Source organism: Camelus ferus, chromosome 6 (assembly GCF_009834535.1).
Source record: "Camelus ferus isolate YT-003-E chromosome 6, BCGSAC_Cfer_1.0, whole genome shotgun sequence".
NCBI classification, from domain to species: Eukaryota; Metazoa; Chordata; class Mammalia; order Artiodactyla; family Camelidae; genus Camelus; species Camelus ferus.
The window spans coordinates 2,425,528-2,443,978 of NC_045701.1; positions in this window are offsets into that span (position 1 = coordinate 2,425,528).

Below are 18,451 nucleotides of genomic sequence, written 5' to 3' on the forward strand. Positions count from 1 at the left end.
CCCCCCCCCCGTTCTGTATAAATTTTAGAATCAGCTTGTTAATTTTCATCAAAAAATATCCTGCTAGAACTTTAATTGGAATTGTGTTCAATCTATAGATCAGTTTGGGACAATTTGACATCTTATCAACCTTGAGTCCTCCAATCCATGAAAATAGTCTATCTCTCCACGTTCTTAGGTTTTCTTTGATTTCTTTCATCATTTTGTAGTTTTCAGCACACATACCTGGCATCTAGTATTTCATGGGTTTTGGTGCTGTTGGAGATGATGCTTTTTAGATGCTTTTTAAATTTTTACTTCAATTTCCAATTGTTCATTGCTAGTATACAGCATTAGGGTAAATTTTGTGTGTGGTGACCCTGTGCCCTGTGATCTTTCTAAACATATTAGTATTAGTAGTTTTTGTAGATTTGGGGAGAAATTTCGATGTAGACAATCTTATTATATGTGAATCTCTCCCTTTCCAATCGGTGAGCCTTTTTTTTTTTTTTTTTTTATCTTGCTTTATTGCATTGCCTGAAACCTCTACTACAATGCTGAAGAGGACAGTAAGAATGGACATCCTTGTTTTTGGCCTTCCCTTGATGCTTCATCGCAGAACGTCTCTCCTTCAGCTGTTCATTGATGCCCTTGGTTATTCGTTGCTTGCTAGCTTGGTGATGGGTGAAGGGGCTCACGTTTTTTATTCTCAGTGATCCTGTCCCTCCCTCAGCAGTAAGGGATCTGTAATGATCTGGACCCACTCCTTTTTCTGTCTCTGCCCCATGGATACAGGAGTCTTTTTCTGTTCCCTTCCCTCAGTTGCACTAGATCTTCCTCTGTGCCCCGAACACTGCCCTTTGTTCCCTAAGCAGCTTTTGTTTTGTAGCAGAGAAAGGGTGGAAGCATCTGGGGCAGGGCTTTGTCCATTTCCTAAAGTGGCTTCTAGACATCTACCCCAGACCTTCTTTTTCAAAAGTGTTTTCTATCCTTTGTGAAGGGTACACTTTTTCCATGGCCTCCAGTGGCCAGATTTAGAAAGCCCCCTGACTCAGTGACAACCTAAGGACTCTCATTAGTGCCCTGGTGCCCCTTCCCCTTTGAAAACCAAGCTTTGTCCTGGACTCTGTCCCTCAGCCTGACTCCTGTCCAGGATCCTTCTCTGACCCTTATGCAGGTGGGTCCCAGGGCCCCCTCCGCAGCTCTGCTCCCCAACACATCTGCATCTCACAGCTGCACCAACTCACTTTAGAGCCCACACAACACTGAACGTCACTTTCCCCATTTTGTCCATGAGGAAACAGGTTCAGAGCAACTAGGTGACTCCCCCACAGTCACATAGCCAGGCAGCGCCAAAGCTGGATTCAAGCCGGCCCTCTCCCCACAGTCCTTATCTGCCACCATCAGTTACTCCATCAGACATCTGTAAGGTGGGATTGAGACAGCAATTTTTTAGGACTGAGCAAATGAAGAAGGTCCTCGAGTTTGTGTGATCGCAGCAGCGGAATAGGGCTGGGATTGAAGATTCGGGAGAAAGGGGGATCTGAGGGAGGGAGGTCGATGTGGATTAAGGAGACATTTAAGTTGGAGTAGCGGGGAGAGAGAGGGAAGAGCTTATGTGCTTAGAACCATGACTCCAAAGTAGAAGCTTCTACCTTGGCCTCCATTTTCTCCAATGTTAGGAGGCACAGGGACCAAGGCTGGAATTTGAAGGGCTATGATCAGTGGTCTCCCCAGGCAACTTTCCCTAGCAGCCTTCCCAGCCAAGGAACAGGATGGTGATGAGATATGGCCCCACAGTGGGGTGAGGCAGAGGGATAAAATGCTGTCAGAGGGGCAGGTCAGACCATGGTTGCCCAGAGGGACCATGCCCTGCTGCAGGCAGTCTGGGAAGGCTGCCTGGAGGAAGTGGACCCTGCCCATAGTATAGTCAGTCAATAAATATTTTTCTTAATTGCTTTAAGTGTCCCAGGAGACATCCGTAGATGAATTTTCTGAATCCCTGGCTGGAGCTGATGGTGGAGATACTGCCACAACTTTGCATGCCTGAGCTCAGGGATGGCAACTCTGTCCTCCCAGCAACAGGGAGATGTCTGTTCCTGGGCCTGGGAGAAGGTGCAGGATGTCTTCCGTGCCAGGTGGCAGGAGGAAGAGGGATGGTGAAGGCATGGAGAGACCAGGGGAGAGAAATGGCCTCAGCATGAGGGCCTTAAATGTCAGCGTAAAGCCAGCGACTCTGTGACCACTGCCCGAGCACAGGCGGGATGTCAGGTGTGCTGCTGCGGCCCCGCCTGCACGGGCCATCTCTGCCTGTCATGTTTGCAGCCGTATCTCCAGTGCCCAGAACTGCACCTGGCACAGAGCAGGTGCTCAACAAATGTCTGTTAAGGAAATGAACACATTTAATCCTCATAGCATCCTTCTGTGATGCAGTTATCCCACTTCTGCTGCTCCTGGGTGGAGAAGACGCCCTCACCAACACAGTAGGCGTCATCCGATCCACCGAGGGTCACAACAGCACAACGATGCAGAGGAAGGTGAAACTGCTCTCTGCTCCAGCTGGGACATCCATCTCCTCCTGCTCCTGGACTCAGACTGGCGCTTGCACCATTGGCTCCCCTGGTTCTCAGGCCTTGGGGTTTGGACTGAAACTTCACTTCACTCCATTTCCTGGGCCTTCGGTTTGCTGGCAGCGGACTGTGGGATCTCACAGGCTGCTTAATTACATGAGCCAACCCCTCATAATACATCTGTCTCTACACCTACGTGTGTATCCTATTGTGTCTGTCTCTCTGGAGGACCCGGACTCATACAAGGCCCTCCCAGATGCTCCCAGTAGGCGTGACTCTTCTGTCCCCGTGCTCACCTTGTAGGACTTGGGCCACACAATTCAGCAACACCGCTCATTACCAGGCGCCCCAGGTTGGGCTCTCCGAGAAGACTCTAAGATGGAGTTTAAGGTGCAGGGTGTTTATTAAGGGGGCCCTTGGGATCAGCCCCTGTGGAAAGAAGACGAAGCAGGAGTGGGCAGAGGGAGAAGCTGAGCTGTGCTGAAGGTCCAACATCTGGGTGCTGTACCCTTCAGAGGTGTCCTGAGAGGGGCTGAGATGGCCAGGTCTTATAGTTGGTTAAGTCAGGGGATGTGGCCACCTGGGGAAGGGGTGTAACCTCACTGATGGAGCTCTGGACAGCTGGGGCCATCCCAGGGGCCTGCCAGCACTCCCAACAGCTGGGGCAGCAAGTCCTTCCTAGAAGGAGGATCTGGGCACTGCATCTCCCTGTCCACCATTGTGTGACAAGTGGCTGTCACGTCCTCCACCTGCTCCAGGCAGAGAGTCCGTGGAGGGAAGGGAACCTAGAGGCCGAGTCAGCCCTGTATCCTTGGCCTCCCTTCTCCCACCCCAAGCAACCCACAAGGCCACCACCCCTGGCACAGACCCCAGGGCTAGCTGAGTTCAGATGGTGTCTGTGAGCTGGGGATGGGGTGAGCCCAGGCTGCGATGCAGGGGGCTGAGCTAGAAGCCGGGACTCTGGGTTCCCTGTGTGGCCTCCAGATGCTGACCCTCCGAGAGCAGACACTGCCCCCAGGACACGTTTTATAGAGCTGTGGGTTTGCAGGTTGGTTGTCACAGTGACAGGGCATGCGGCACCATGAGTGGGCAAGGCGATGGTCCTGCAACAGAGAACCGTCCCGGGTCCCAAAGTAATGAAACACCTGTTTCTAAATCTCCAAGCTGAGACCCTGACTCTGTTTCACACATAAACACAAAGGGTTTTGTGTATAACAAAACAGCTTTAAGAGCACACACTAAATTTTCTAGGAGTGGTTGCATTGCCACGTAAATCAAGGGAAGATGTGTACTTTGTTTAGTTTGGAATTTTATCAAGACATAGTCCTCTTTCAGAAAATCATGTCAAGTATTTGACTCAATAGAACAACACTTCTATCCACCTGCATTTCACCGGTCACATATTCTAGGCTTCTATTTATAACTAAAAGCCAGGAGTAACTCAACATGACAAAGTCTTCCTAACACAGTGATGCTTAAATGTAACAGACTGAAATATATTTGATTTTATTTTCAACGGCTTTCTTTTCATTTCCCATTTATATTCTATTAGGGAGTATATTTGTTTTTTAATTCTATCTGGATTGATGGTAATATCTGTGAATTTGTTTAGGATGGTTAGAATGGGAGTCCACAATATTTTATATTAGAAGGAGGGTGAAGGGTCTGACAGGTTGAGAACCACTGACCTGGGGGAGTGCCTTCCTCTTGGGGCGGACCTGTCTCCCAAACACACCCCATCACACCCACCACCACCACACCCCTGGGGAGGTGGGCTCTGGGACCTGTGGAGGAAGGGTGCCCTCTGCAGGCTGTCAGCCCTGGATTTGATGATTCAACCTGGGACAGAGTCATCCGGAGGAGGGCGCGTTCTCTCGCCATGTCTGTTTCCAGAACTCCCTCCAGCTTCACCATCCGGGTCCTGAGCCCTCCTGCCCTCTGGGGATCTGTGTGGAAGGGCAGAGGGGTGATGGGGGAGGGGAGAGGTGGAGCTGGCCCCTCCCCCCTTTCATAAGCACCTGCAGGGGATTGGGGGCCAGAGGCAGGCCTCTCCCAGCCTCCCCCCTTGATGGGCACAACTTCCAGGCTTAATCTTTTTTCTACTTACTCTCTGAGGCCATTTCGAGGCCGTTGTCTCTTGCAAGGCCTCCATGGGTGCTGCAGCCAGGGTGCTGGACCCAGGCTGGGCCTCTCCCAGGGCACAGGCAGTAAGCCGAGCGGACCTCACCGAGTTTTCAACATTAGCGTGTGTATGCGGGGGCGTGAGTGTGTCTGAACAACCAGGAAGATGCCTCAGGACAAAGGAGGAGGGTTACCAGGTAACATACAGGATGCTCAGTTCATTTCGAGTTCAGATAAATGACAAATAATGTTCTTAGTATAAATAGGTCCCATGCAATCCTTGGAACATACTGATACTAAAAAAATAAAAGTTGCTCATCTGAAATTGAAATTTAACTGGGTGTTCTGCATTTTTATTGGCTAATTTTGACAGCCCTCCTGGGAGACCAAGCCCACATGTCTGTGTGTGACCCAACATTGTCAGTGTGACTGAGTGAGTGTGGGGACACTGCGTGTGTGCAGGGGCTGCACACAAACCCCACAGTCACTGTGGGAAGGCAGATCGGGAGGATGATACCACAGTGATGGCCAGGCCGGTGGTGTGTGCCTGTCAGTCAAAGGGGGTGGACACCCTGTGTGGACCCAGCCCCGAATCCTGGGCCTGTAACCCCAGGGGATTCTCAGCCCCAGTGGGGCTCCAGTGTCCCCTAGGGTTCAGATTCCCAGAAGTACCCCCCCACACACACACACCCACCCACACACACACAAACACACCCAGATTCTGGCTCATTCAGCCGAGGCTGGAGCCTGGGCCCTGTTTCTCACACTCACTTCACTGCTTTGCCAGCTTTATCGTCAGTTTGAGGCCTGGATCTGGGCCTTGAGGAGTGGGAAGCGGGCAGGGGACTTCCTCGAAGGTGAGAGGGCTCAGACCCCCAGTGGCTGCCCTGGCCGGGGCCCAGGTTACCTTCTAAGGTCAGCAGTCCAGCCTCCTGGAAAAAGGCCATGCCCTGCCCTCCCAGCTGTGAGGAAGGTTCTGGTATGAGGTACACTGTTCTGATGGAGACACTGAGGTCACAAGACAGGGTCAGGACTGGAACCCAGCCAACCTGAGTCCAAGCTGATGGAGGCCGAGGCTTCAGTGTGATGGCCACCAGCCCCAGCCCAGGTCTCCTCACCCCCACCCCCACCCCCACCCCCGAGGACATGACGGCCACTCGTTCTGTGTTTCCCAGCCTGGCCTGGCTCAATGCTGTGCCGTCCCTTCTCAGCCCACGTGTTCCAATTTCCCTACTGTTTCCTCTGTGCTGTGTTCTGCACAGCTGGCCATCCCTGCTCTGACCGCATCACATCACGCTTATTGCCTCCCACTGCAGCTGAGCAATTGGAGGGGCCAGATGTGGCCCCACTCACCGCTATGCCCCTCGGCACAGAATCCCAGAAGTGTCTGAAGAATGAATGAGGGGACCAGTCTCATCAAGCGGCCACTAGAACCGACTTCTCCAACTGTCCTCAGGTGCCTGAATATCACCAAGAAACCCAGGAGCTGCAGGCACCGCCTTGCAAACCCAGGAGCTCCCAGCTGTGCAACGTGAACCCTGTCTGATTACAAACGAGCCCGAACAATCACAGGCCAGCACGCGCCTACACAGCCGCACAGGACGAGGCGTTGTGAGGGGCAGAACCCCAGGTCTCCCCCAGAACGCCCCGGGCAAACACAACAGTGCAGGGAACCTCGAGCCCCCACTTAGCCGGTAATTACATTGTGGGTCATTCAGAAGTCTTGAAAGTTCAACGGAATGGATATTTGAACATCTTAGGGTCACATAGAATTCAGAGGTCTTAGGGTTCAGTGAGAAATTATATTTATACAGTGTTATTACTTCCCTATTGTTTCCGTAACAAATTACTACAAACTTAGTGGCTTAAAACACCACCAATTTATTACCTTATATGCTGGAAACAAGTTCCAAATGGGTTTCACAGGGCTAAATTCAAGGTGTTGACAGAGGCTCTAAGGGAGAATCTGCTTTCTGACCTCCTCTGGCTTCTAGAAGCCGCTCTCATCCTTGGCTCATGGCTCCCTTACAGCCAGCGACCACATCACGCCAACCTCTGCTTCTGTGATCACATCTCTCTCTCTGACTCTTCTGCCTCCCACTTTCCCTTGTAAGGACCTGTGATTACATTGGAGTCACCTGGATAACGTGGGCGACTCTCTCCATCTCAAGATCCTTCACTGAATCACATCTGCAGAGTCCTTTTTGTCACGTAAGTTACATAGTCACAGGTTCTGAGGATCAGGTTAGGGACACCTTTGGGGGGTGGTATCATTCTGCCTACCACGCCTAGTTTAAGAGTCAAAATGCAATCAGGTTATCAACCTGAGAGGGGAACTGCAGCAGAACCGGAAACTGTGTGTAAAATGTGGCACCAAGGATGTGGGTTAATTGACCGTGACATTGATATTTTTGTGTTAAGAGGTAATCTGTATACATGTTTGGTATTTGTAATGTTTGTAACATATAAGATCATTTTGTCTTTTAGAGTGACAGCCTTTTAACTAGTAATTGAAACTGTATAACTGAATAATTTAAGTTGAATTCTTACCGAGTTTATATCCAATACTAGAACATAGAAGAGAACTTTAAATTCACCGAATTTCAATTCTTACTATTATTTAATTTAGATTTTTATTTTTTATACGTTTAACTTAATTGGTTTTATAAGGCTTACTTAATAATCAGGAAGGAAGCTCTTGCTGGTTAAATTAGAAATAGGAAGTCTCATTTTTAAATAAAGTTGAAAATACTTTAAGATATTGGATTAAGTTTAGAAATACCAAACATTATTCCAAGATCTCTCAAAGGAAGTTGTTAACATTTGCTGCACATAAGGAGGAAAATAAGATTTGCAAGCTGAATTTAAAGCCTAGAAGGGAACCCTTGGTTTCACTTGCCCTCGTAGCTTTAGCCTGGAGGGGAGATGTGTGCCGGGGAATCCACCACAGCCTGAGGACAGACTAGAGCGAGGTCCTGAAGAACTGCACAGACTGGGCCAGGTCACCTCAGGTGACACTGGGTGGATGGCCCTTGCTGCATTTTTTTGTTGTTTTTTGCTGTTGCTGTTGTTTTGTTGTCTGTTGGTTTGAACTTTTGGGAAGGGATTGTCAGAAAAAGCAAATAAGTATTTTTTTAGGTACCACATTTCCCATTTAAAAGAACAAAGGGTACAGATATAGAATCCAAAAATTTGGTAGGAATACTATCATATCAGAATCAAATTGACGAGGACCTCTCCTTCCCGTAAAGGCAGACTTAGATGACTGAGACCCACCTTGTTAATGAAGGTAACTTAAAAAAACTGGCCACAATATTTCAAGTAATCTTAAAAGTGTCAACAAGCTAACACTAGATGAAGAAACTGCCCAGCTAGCAAGCCCGACATCGGGAGGCCCTCTGGTCATGGTGGAGTTGGCTGATCAGGGAGAAGCAGCTGAGAAGCTGGGCGGAGATTCTGAGAGCCTTGATGGGGGTCAAGGAACAGAATTTAGAGCAGATAACTGGGAACCATCCCTACTCGGGACTGGGAAATCCAAATGACCACAATTTAAGAGTAAAGGCGAAGCAACCTAATGTCCATTGACAGAAGATTGGATAAAGATGTGGTATATCCATATAATGGAATACTACTCAGCCATAAAAAAGAATAAAATAATGCCATTTGCAGCAACATGGATGAACCTAGAGATTATCATGCCGAGTGAAATAAGTCAGAGAAAGACAAATATCACATGCTATCACTTACATGTGAAATCTAAAAAATGAGACAAATGAACTTCTTTACAAACCAGAAACAGACTCACAGACATAGAAAACAAACTTATGGTTACCAGGGGGGAAAAGGGGTGGGGAGAGAGAAATTGGGAGTTCAAGATTTGCAGATACTAACTGCTATATATAAAGTAGATAACAAGTTTATACTGTATAGCACAGGGAATTATATTCAATATCTTATAATAACCTATGATGAAAGAGAAATTGAAAAAGAATGTGTATGTATATGTGTGACTGAATCACTATGCTGTACACCAGAAACTAACACAATACTGTAAATCAACTATACTTCAATTAAAAACAAAAAAGAGTAAAGGTGAACCAGAAACGAACTGGCCTTCTCAAGTTCTACAGTCTGTCTTTGATTATCCAGGTAAGCCACAAAGTCTTCAGCCTTGAAACTGAACTAAGGTTACCCTGGATTCCTAGTGCCCCGGATTTCTGGCAGAAGCTAACTAACGTCCTAGCAGAAGGACAATGACATCTTTCTGAGCCTCAAGTGACCTCTAAAGGTAATATTTCAAACAAACGTCCATCCTACCGTCAAAGATAACCAGACAGACAAGGAGACAAGACAACACAACCAAACACCAGATGAAATGGTAGGTACTGAAAACAGATCCATGAGACACGGTCTGATCGGGTCACACTGTAAAACAAATGTGCTTGCTGTTCTTCATAAATGGAATCATACAGGGCATACTCGTATGTTCACAAGGGGAAGGGCTGGAAGACTGCTGGCCTCTGCACACTGGCCTCCTGCCTGTCCCGTCCCCTCCATTCACAACTCACACCCCAGGGGACCCTGGCAAGTCTTGAGTGCAATTTCCTCCCTACCTTTATGCCTTTGTTCCTGCAGTTCCCTCCATCTGGGGTTCCCAGACCCAACTGGGGCTCCCTGGATGGATGGATGCCTGTGTGCCCTTTCCTACAGGAAGGCTTTTCTTCTCCCACCAGCCAGAACACATCTCTCATTCCCCTTTTATCTTCCTCTCTTGGAAGCCTTTTATCCCCTTGCCTTGTATTTTGGGCCGTGATGTTCCTGCCTTTCTCCCACTGGACCAAGAGCTCTTTGGGGGATGGACCAGGGTGAGTGCTGTATGTATCTTGCATCTCCTCTGCTCAGTGCTGGGCACTTTGAAGCATGACCATAGCGGGCAGGAGATGGACTTGCTAAGGTTCTAGCACATCCATCAGGTCCCAAAGGCCAAAGGAACCAGCAGGTACCCCACTTCTGCCCGAGCCCTTGCATGGGGGGACATATGAAGACGTGTTGCACTAGTGTTTACATACTCAATGTGACTGAACACATCCAGGATCGCAGCTGTGTCCCAGCGACTGGGGAAAGTAGGCACCATTAGCCCCATTCAGCGGAGGGAGACTGAGGCTTAGGGAGGTAAATGGCTAGCCCAGCGCTTATCAAGCCTGGATGCTCCTTGGAATCACCTGGGGAGCTTTTAAAAATTAAATCTGAATCGCTGGGGGGGGGGAGGAGTGGGGTGGAGCCCAGGTGTCAGTATGTTTTAAAGCTCCCCAGATGATTCTAAGATTCTAAGACCAACCTGGGGAAGCATGAGATGAGCCCACAGCCCACAGCTGGTGAGAAGCTGGACCAACTCAAGAATTCCAAATCGTAAGACGGCACTCTTTCATCCCAAGAAGTGGGGAGGTCCCTGGACCACTGGCTCCTTGGGGTCCTACAAGCCAGAAGGCGGTGCTGGACATGTGGGCTCCGCACGCAGAATTAACTTCGGCGAGGCCAACGTGCTCCCTCCTTGTCCTCCCCTGACTCCAGAACTCGGGCCCAGACAGCCAAAGCTCAGGGGACAGCGGGTGACTCAGACACTTCCTGTTTTCTTGGCCACAATGACAAGGGAGTGGGAACAGCCCGAGCCGGGGTTCACGGCTTGAGAGAGGGGTCCTGGAGAGAGGAGAGGGCCCCCTGCCCCGAGATGCGGAAGGAGTGAGCCAGGCAGCGCCATGAGGGGGTGTAAGGCCTGGGTGGGTGGAGATGAGGTGGTTGGCTGAGTAGGCCAGGTCAGCAAAGGGAGGGAGGATTGGCGGCTAGCTTTTCTTGAAATGTGAGGATTTTCTGAGTCCTCAGGGGTTGAAGGGAAGACAGGCTCTGCCTGGATGTTTGGTGCAGGCAAGCTGGGAGACAAAATGGAGGAGACAGAAGGAGGAGCCCTTCACAGGGAGGCAAAGGACCTGGGTCGTCTTGTCCCTGCCCTGCTGTGAATTACCATGTGACCCTGCACACAGCCCTGGCCATCTGCTGCTTTCTCTTCTACGAAATGGGGAGGGACTGAGCTCTGAGAAGTCCTGGGATTCTAAGAAAAGTCCTAACCTCTCTCAGGCTTCAGAGCACTGTGCTGACTCCAGGGGACTTCATTTATTTTGATTTCAAGTCGGACAGTAGCCGGAGGGGGAGGCGGGGTAAGTACCATCATTACCTGACGGCTATTCGAGACGCTGATGATCGGGGAGACCAAGAAAGGTGTGGCCAAGGGTGTGTGGGAGTGGGGACTCGGATGCTCCTGGTGGCCCAACCTGATCACTCCCTTCTTTAGAGGACAGCAGCTTGGGGATGTTTATGAAAAATCATACAGGTTTGAATCTTGGCCTTGATCATGTCCCTGCTAGGATCACCCTCAGGAATTGATCCTAAATTCAAAAAAGGCTTGTTGGACAGGAAGATGTTCACGAAAGTGGATTTTGTATTAACGAGAAGTTAAACACAGCCCACACATCCAGCAATAGGGAACTGGACACCACAGAATGTGTATCAGCTACCTATTTCTGTGTAACAAATGACCCTCAGATTTAGTGGCTTAACAAACAAGAATGCATTATCTCAGAGTTTCTGGGGCTCAGGAGTCCAGGCATAGGTTGGCTGGGTGCCTCTGGCTAGGGCCTCTCAGGAGGCGACAATCTAGATGTGGGCTGGAATTGCAGTCATCCCAAAGCTTGGCTGGGAGAAGGTCCACTTCCAAGTTCACTCACATGGCTGTTGGCAGTCTTAGGTCCTTGCCACGTCTTGAGGGGAGACACCAATTGCTCAACTTGTGGGCACCCCCATCTCCATGGCCCAGCTCACAACAGGGCAGTTGGCTTTCCCAGGGCAAGTGTGCCACCTGGAAGGCACTCAGACCTTCCATAACCTGATTCCCCTCATTTCTGCAGTATTCTGTGCCTTAGGAGTGAGTCATTAGGTCTAGCCCAGGTTCAAGGGAAAAAGATAACACAAATGTGTGGCTACAAGGAGGTGGGAACTGTAAGGAGAGGGAAAATTTCCCCTGATCCTCTGAAGGTCCCTGAATGGGTCTGAAAATTAAATGGACAAAAACGGATTAATGGGAGAAAAGTGTGCAAATTTATTTAATATCAGTTTTACATGACACAGGAATCTGCACAAGGAGGTGAAGACCTGAAGAGGGGGAGGGTGTAGCTCAGTGGTACAGCGCGTGCTTAGCATGCATGAGGTCCTGGGTTCAATCCCCAGTACCTCCATTTAAAAAAATAAAAAGGAAACAATAAAAAGATCGTGGTTTCCAGGGGTTTGAGGAGAGGGAGGGAGGGAGGGATGAACAGATGGAGAACAAGGGATTTTTAGGGCAATGAAATTATTCTGTATGACACTGTAGTGGTGGCCACATGCCATTATGCATTTGTCAAAACCCATAGAATGTACAGCATCAAGAGTGAACCCTAATGTAAACTGTGGACTTTGGTTGATAATAATGTGCCCAAGTCGGTTCATCAATTGTACCAAATATGCCACACTGACGAGGGATGTTGAGGGTAGGGGAGTGTGTATGTGTGGGTGGGGAGGGCTGTGTGTGAACTTTCTGTATTTTCTGCTCAATTCTGTTGTGAACCTGAAAATGCTCTAAAAGAATAAAGTCTATGTTTTTAAAAAATGGAAATTAAAAAAAAAAGACTCAGATTCTTTTTGGTGTCCCTTTGTCTTCAGAGATAAGGGTGGTCCTTTCTTCCGGCACAGGTGGGACACCTCTGATATGAGGGGTTTATGATGTGTTTCAGAGGAGAAGGGCAGGGGGAAGGTCACAAAGACCTTCCTGCTTCTGCTGTTTTATCAGACTCCTTCAGCTTAAAATATCCAACATTCCAAGGGGCCATATTGGGGTAGTGAGTCCTGAACCCCAGCAAGATCACTGGGGCCATCTTGGAAGCTGCCCGCCATACAGCGGATGTGAAATGTTCATGATCTTAAGTGAAACGAAGACAAGATTCGAAACAGCCCACACAGGGGGATCACATCTGAGTTAGGACAATACGGAAAAAAGATGGGAAGAAGTTGGTTAAAAGCTCCTATACACCCCTAAAAACCAAATGGGGTCTGCACGATCAAGCACCTCTATATACTAGGTCTTCTTTTCTGCATATGAATTCATTTATGCATCTTTTCCATCTATTTATCCTCTAAACTTAAGTAACTAATTTTCTGGCCCTTGGGGGGCCAAGGAGCTGAGGAGGAAGGAGTCCAGGACTCACCATCTGTCCTTGAGCTTGCCTGAGCAACAAGCTATGAATCTCCGCTGGGAGAGCCTCAGGGATGTATTCCAAGCAAGTCTGAATCTTTAATCGCATTGCATGTTCCTGGGTTGACTGGAGCCGGAGGAGTTGCCTTTGGGGTGATGCTGAGGCAGCGGTCGTTTGGGGAGGGCCTGGTGTAAGGGGCGTGGCAAGGAGCGGAGAGACGGAGGAAGTGGCCCAGAGGGAAAGGGGAAAGTTGTTGCCACAGTGGGAAAACACTGGAAAGCTGGCGTTTCAGACCCTGCTCGCGTCAGTCAGTCACTTAGTGTGGCTCTTTCAAGCCTCCGTTTCCTCATCCATAGAGTGGGATGGAAATGAGCAATATTGCCCTTCCTTGTTCAGTGGAGTTAAGAGAGATCGATTACGCAGAGAACTATAGCCTGCGAACTGTAAAACTCTGGGCCAGCGATGATCTCCTCAGGGATTAACTAGAGCAAATAGACCCGCCTCGCGTCACTGAGCATCCGACAGGAGTCAAGTCCTTCCCCGACCACGGGCAGAAGGAAACGGTGGCTCCCACATCCTGAGCCACCGTTCCCTTCTCATCTCTAACAGGTTAATGTTGGTGGTGACTTTGCTTCAGTTAAAAAGAATGAGGTTACTGCTAAAGAAAGACGATTTGGGAACAACCATAGAAAGCGCAGTCGACAAGGCAACTCCACTTTTAGGAAGAGATGTGCACACACGGGTATGAAATTACATCTAACAGGCATGTCATCGCGGCATTCTTTGTGAGAGCGAAGCATTGTAAAGGAGAAAAAATGTCCATCCGCAGGGGACCGGTTAGATCAATTACGGAGCATCCAGACAATGGAATGCTGTGAAGGCATTAAAATGAATGAGGCAGCGCTGGGTGCGCCGATCCAGAAAGATCTCCAACATATATTATAAAATGAAAAAAGAAAAGCGTGTGGCCAAACAATATTATCACTAACGTAGAAAATCAAACAAAACGGCTGATACGTGTATGTACCCAAGGTGCATGAAAACACGGAAGAAATGCAGGGCGGGCCACTGGCCAGTGGTCAGAAGTGGTCCCCTGGGGGAGGGAAGGTGGGGGGAGGGGGCAAGGAGAGGGGTCTTACCCTTTTTAGCTTCATATACTTCAGGGATGGTTGCCATTTCTTTGTCATGTGAATATATTCACGTGTTAGATTTTTAAATATATATACAAATTTATATTACACATATATATAATATATACAAGCCTTAGACTCTCACTGTCTCTGGAATATTGGATCCCTGGCTGACTTCTGAGACATCACTGGGCCCTGTGGGTACTTCTTCCTTAGCAGGGAGTCAGCAGCCTTGACACCCTCCCTGTAGAAGGACCCAGGCTCCCCTCTTCCCAGACAGCACCTCGCCCCGGCTGAGGTGCTCTGTGTAGCTCTGAGGTCCTGTCACACCAGGACCCCAGCCTCCCCCGAGGCCTGCTCCCTGCCCAGGGACGAGCCCTGGAGCTTGTTCTCACACCCTCTGGATGAGGGGGGGAAAAAAAACCCACCTTCATTCATTCATTTCTTAAACAAATAGTATTCAATGGTGGATAAAGACAAGGTTAAGTCTAGTAAAGAGGCAGAGTCAGTCTTCTAAGTAAAAGTGAAGTGGGGTTTGCAGTGAATGCTCTGGAAGGCAGCCCCAGAGAGGGTGCTGAGGACACAGAAGCCTCCGTCCTTTGCACTGAGACTCTTCCCCTCTCCGCACCCCCCATCCTCACCCTTCGCCCCCCTCTGTGACCTGGAACCTGAGGGCTTGTCTGTGGGTCTGTAGCATCTGGCCCAGGGGCTCCCCATGAGTGAAGATGAGGGGAGAAAATGCAAGGCAAGACCTGGGAAATGACCAGCGGATGAGCTGAGACCAAAGCGCTCCGGTCGGGAAGCGCTGGCTGGGCAGCCTGGCTCCACACCTGTCACCATCATCCTTGCTTGTTCGCAGACACCAGCTTCCAGCCACCCAAGGCCAGCCATCGAAGGCCACCCTTCACGGCACCATCCCCTCCCCACCTCTGCCCTGCAGGGGTCCTGGGCAGCAAGACCACCGCTGAGTGTGCTATTTTGGTTTGGAATTGATGGTTTCACTGCCAATGCCAGTATCTGGATCAAGAAAAGAATTCTTCCTCTGTGCGCGTACGTGTGTGTGTGTGTGTGGGTGTACACACATACTCTACTCACAGGTTCATACTCTGTGGATAGGGTGTCAATTCATTCCAGATTTACTGGCACAGCCTCAATTTCACATATTTGGCCACCACAAACCATTGAAATAGCTTGAAAATTCCACTATGATTATTTATGCAGAACTCCTTCGGTCTCGTTCCAAAAAAAGGATTTGAGAACCAGCTTTAGTGTTGGTTGTATATACTTCAGCAGGGTTTAAAAATAACAGACCAAAAAAAAAAAAAAAATTCAGGGAGAAGGGAGAGTAAGGTGACACAGAAATGCATAGCTCACGTCCTGTGCGCGTGCTGGAGGCAGGCCACAAACGTATCTCAGAATTTCCAAGCAGCCAGAGCTGAGATGGAGAGAAGATGACATGGATTCCTCCTCTGGAGACCTGCGGGAATTCCCCCCAAAAGTCCTCCGAAAGATGCGGTGTGACTCAGAGTTAGAAAGAAACAAATTCATGCTCTGTGTCTTAAGAGTGGTTTGGTTACACATGACCGCATGTGTCGAAACTCACAGTTTTGCAACGGAGATTAAAGATTAAGATTAAATTTTGTATTGAAGATTTGTGCATTTCACTGCAAGCAAGTTTCACCTCGAAAAGAAAAGAACCGGAATGTAATTGATGATATGCGTGTGTTTGCACATTTTTATAAGGAAAGGTAGGGGCTCTGAGAAATGAAGGGGAACTTGGAAGTCACCATCAACACTCAGGTAACAGGCCCTCAGTTTTGTTCACAGAGCCAGAGCTAGCAGCAGCCCTCAAAATCCACTGACCCCCCGAAGCATCTTGCCCTCAGGCAGTGACCAGGGTTTTGGGGTGCAGAGCGCTGGCCTCAGGGGACAGAGAGGCTTGACTCCTGCAGGCCCCACAGCGTGGAGGGATTCTGGCATCTCCCAGACCAAGCTCTCAGATCATGGAAACCCCTTGTCGGGCCATCAGGGAGCACTTACCCTCTGAGACCCTGTGCCTCGCCCAGAGAGCCCCTGTGAGTGGCAGAGCTGAAATTCACAATGGTATTGATGACAGAAGTGGTTCACTGGGGCTTTTCTCTGTGCCGGGCACCGCATTAAGCATTTACATCATGTCATTTAATGCATAAGTGACCTTATGAAGCAGGTAAGCAGGTATTATTGTCATCCCTATTTATGCATGAAAAACGGTTCAGAGAAATTGAGTAACTTGTGTGTGACACTCAGCTGGCAGATGCTGACCTGGGATTCAGAGGTGTTTTGACTCCAGGGTCTTCGATCGTAACCACTGCCCTCTGCTACTCCACAGGCCACCCTCCTCACCCCCCATCCCCCTCCTTCCCCACCATCTCCCACGATGGCCTGTCATGGTTGACTTGTCTCTGCCCCCTCCTCAGGAGAAATTCTGACTTGGGCCCAGAATGATCCTTTTAAAAAATTTTTTTAAATTTATTATTATAACATTTAATTATCATTTTTTTATCTTGGTGTTTGGGGAGGAAATTAGGTTTATTTTTAGAGGAAGTATTGGAGATTGAACCCAGGACCTCATGCATGCTAAGCATACATTCTATCACTTGAGTGATCCTTATAAACCAAGCACCCCACTCCTGCCCCTCTACTCCTGCTCCCCAGAACAGCTCAGCACCCCGGGATGGGCTCTTTTCCCAAACACTCCCTGGAGACACACACACACACACACACCCTCAACCCCCTGATGGGCTGAACCAGCCCCATTCTCATCCCTTCAAATCCCCCACCTCCATCCCAGCCCAGCCCCTGCAGAGACAACTTGAAAACAGCCTGTCACCTCTTTAATAGAACCCCAGAGCTAAGGAAGACTTCAGATGGCTGCTAGCCAGCCTCCTTTGTTTTCACAGAAGAGGCAACAAAGGCCCAGAGAGGGTCATGGCTGGCCCAATGACACACAGCACTAAACCTGGTCTCCTGGGACTTGTCCCTTAGCTCAGGGCTGAACAGGGCTGAGTTGGGCTGCAGAGCTGGGGGGTGTGGGGTGGATGGGGCCTAGAGACCCAACCCCCACCCCCGGAGAGAGAAAGAGTAGCTCCTCGGGCCAGGGAAGAGAAGGGCTGGGCGCTGCAGCGTCAGCTGGGAGCACCTGAAATCGTAGCTCTCGTTCTAGATAGGGAGCCTCAGTCCCAGAGAGAGGCAGTCCTATCACTGGATCCCACAGCCAGCTCCTGGCAACACGGAGGAGGCAGGAGTCTGTTTTCCTGAATCTCTGGTATCCCTCCCACACCTGCCCCTTGCTTCCCCCTATAGCATCCTGTGAGGGCTGAGTTGGGCCTCTCCCATACCCACACCCACTGCACCCCCGGCCTGGGACCCATCATTGCTCCCCAGGACGGAAGACCAGAACTTTTGCTTTTTCCGAGTCCCTTCCTAAAATTCACAGAGCTTGGGCTCTGGCCTGGGACCTGCAGAAGCTGTTGGCAGAGGGGCCCCCACCCCTGCAGCCCCTTGCAAGGAGGGATGAGGAGGAAGCTACAGAGGCCTGTCCGTCCTCAACATGATGCCCCAGGGACTTCGGACCCCGCCCTCCAAGAGAAGGGTTCTACCCTGGTTGTTCCAAGCAGCCCTGGAGTGGGATGGGGTGGGGAGAATTCGGGGGCAGGGGTCACCCATGTCCTTCCAGTTTGGAGCCTGTGAGGGAGAACGAGGGTCAGATGGTGGAGACGGTCTGCACACAGACCCCAAGCAGCAGCCCTGGTGTGCCAGGCTGACCGGCACCCCCTCCCCCAACACAAACACTCGGCCCCTGGCTCTGAGGAAAGGGGGCATTTTTCAGAGGTGACATCAGCTCTTAAAGTTTTATGTTTCTTGCCAACCTCAGCCCTCAGCCCGGAGAGCAGAGTCCCCAGGCCTGGTGAGGCAAGCAGCAGCACCCCTGCAAACAGCACACCACTGGCCCTGGACACCCACAGCAGTCCACCCACAGAAGAGATGGCCATCGGGGTGGCTGTGCAGTGGTCTGCTCACCCTGAGGACACAGCCCAGCCTGGTCACTGCAGGGCAGATGCAAGAGAAGATACCAAGCTGCCAGGTCCCCAGACACACCTCAGGGCCTTTGCACATGCCCTCCCTGCTCCATGCTATCTAACAAACACCTCCACACTCAAGTATCTTGTCCAAAGTCCCCTCCCTGTGAAGGCAGCCCTACCTCCTTGAGCCCCTACAGGGTCTCTGTCCGTCTTTCCATCAGAGCCCTGATCACTGGCACAGTGTTTAAAATCACCTTGCTTCTCCTCTCCCTCGTGCTTCCCTCTCCTACCAGACTCCAAGCCCCTGGAGG